Source organism: Amphimedon queenslandica, unplaced genomic scaffold (genome assembly GCF_000090795.2).
Source record: "Amphimedon queenslandica unplaced genomic scaffold, v1.1 AMPQUscaffold_10822, whole genome shotgun sequence".
Classification (NCBI taxonomy): Eukaryota; Metazoa; Porifera; class Demospongiae; order Haplosclerida; family Niphatidae; genus Amphimedon; species Amphimedon queenslandica.
Window position 1 is genome coordinate 1 of NW_003548930.1, and position 2,262 is coordinate 2,262.

Here is a 2,262-nt window from a genome sequence, read left to right on the forward strand (position 1 = left end):
AATCCGAAAATATTCCCACGCTCTCGGAAAAATATGAAAAATTAACTCAAACTTTATACACAACATAAGGACAGGTACGTGTATATGTATCAGAAAATATTACAAAAACTGAGAATTCTCAACTTTTTAATTTTGGCTAAATTTAGCTAACGCCCCTGTACTATCAGGGACTTTGACCCAATTTTTGAGCAACTTTAAAAATTCATAAAAAATCCAAATTTAATCAGAATCAGCTCGAACTTTCTACACAACACAAAAACATGTATATGCATCACTCAATTCCATATACACAATTAAAATCAGACTTTAACTAAAACACTCCTCTCTCTCTTACCTGAGCAATGGTCCACTTCACCAAAGGCCCACAGTAAATTACAATGATTTGTAATTATCATCAACACAAACTTGTACAAATGATGCAGTTACACAGCATGATTACAATAGCCAGTTATAACATTGTACAAACAAACATCTACCACTCCCCAAACTAGAGGCATTCAATGCCAACCAAAATGGACTACTCTTTCCTCAGTGGGTGGTTTATTCTTTGGTGTTCTCTTACCAGCTGCTATTGATAAATCAGCATACAATACTTTATGAGGAGCAGCTGGAGGAGGAATGGGAGGAGGAACAGACTAGGAGGAGAGAGAGAGGATGTATAAGATACCATTACATGTACATGTACATTATCATTACTTTGTTGTTAACTGATGCATATACCACTGGTTGTTCTTGTGTTGGTGCTGCCTGTGGTCTCTTCCCTTTAGCAGCAATAGCCAGATCAGCATACACTGGCTTATGAGCTGATTCATCAACTAACACCTATTGAATATAACAACATGAACCTTAATTACAAATGTACATACCTTATGTACTAATATACCTTATACTAATGTACATACCTATACTAATGCATTTATATGTACTTATGGTATGTGTGTATTAGTTACTATAAGGTGGTACATCAGATTGCATAAGGATAAGTTCACCTTATTACATGAAAAGCTAAAAGGATGTACTCAATTCACCCATTACCCTCTTCCCTTCCTTTTTATGATACAATACATAATGTACATGTAGTTCATTAAACCCAATAATTATGTACATGTAGTTCATTAAACCCAATACATTATGTACATGTAGTTCATTAAACCCAATACATTATGTACATGTAGTTCATTAAACCCAATACATTATGTACATGTAGTTCATTAAACCCAATACATTATGTACATGTAGTTCATTAAACCCAATACATTATGTACATGTAGTTCATTAAACCCAATACATTATGTACATGTAGTTCATTAAACCCAATACAATATGTACATGTAGTTCATTAAAACCAATACATTATGTACATGTAGTTCATTAAACCCAATACATTATGTACATGTAGTTCATTAAACCCAATACATTATGTATATGTAGTTCATTAAACCCAATACATAATGTACATGTAGTTCATTAAACCCAATACATTATGTCAAGAGTGGATTATGTACATGTATCCATACCTGGTTGTTGGTGTTTTTATTAATGGTTGAATATAGTCCAGTAGCACCAGTAGACAGACCCTGTTGACCCTTATTCTATTAATAATACATTATATGATCCATTTTTAAAAGACTCTTTCATTAATCACTGACCTCTCCCTCTCTCTTCAATACAGAGTATTCCTGTACTCCCTCAGGATTATAGGCAGGAGGGACAGGAGGAGGAGTATCATCGTCTTGATTGAGTGTTGAATAAAGTGGACCAGCTCCTTGTTGTTGTTGTTTTTTCTTTTTCTATTATACATTATTGTTATTGTATGTCTGGTATTTTGTTTATTATACCTCTCCCTCTCTCTTCAGTTTAGAGTATTCTTGTCCTCCATTAGGATTATAGGCTGGTACTGGTGGGGGAGTATCATCATCATCATCACTAGCTCTAAGAACACTGTACTCACCTAGTGAATATTGTATATTAATAATAATAATGTATATAATATATAATTACTGAGTCTATACTTAATACTGATCACTATAAAGCATGTACTTAAGCACATTGTCTATCATGTCCTCTTGTCTATATGATGTGCTAGTTCATTGTATCTTACAGTCAAACATATGATTACCCTGTGTAGGCTGTTGTCAGCTTATTGTGTGGTACATGTATACACATATGGTTCATGTCATGACAGGTAGAGGAAGTTAATGTTATTCTTGCTAATGTACACTAAATGATGACTGGATATAAGTATTTGTAATAATAATAATA

At 33.4% G+C, this 2,262-nt stretch overlaps 1 long non-coding RNA gene across 2 annotated transcripts; it reads right to left on the minus strand.

Annotated features, from left to right (window-relative positions):
• Positions 1-347: 347 nt before the first annotated feature.
• On the minus strand, positions 348-1,961 carry LOC109589839 (uncharacterized). Of its 2 annotated transcripts, none has more exons than XR_002188966.1 (4): positions 1,839-1,961; positions 1,518-1,592; positions 697-822; positions 348-635 (listed from the first exon to the last, which is right to left on the minus strand). It is a non-coding gene; the product is annotated as an uncharacterized LOC109589839 (long non-coding RNA). The 2 variants fall into 2 exon arrangements; XR_002188965.1 differs by lacking the exon at positions 1,839-1,961 and adding an exon at positions 1,650-1,784 and having other exon boundaries at positions 350-635.
• Positions 1,962-2,262: the final 301 nt, after the last annotated feature.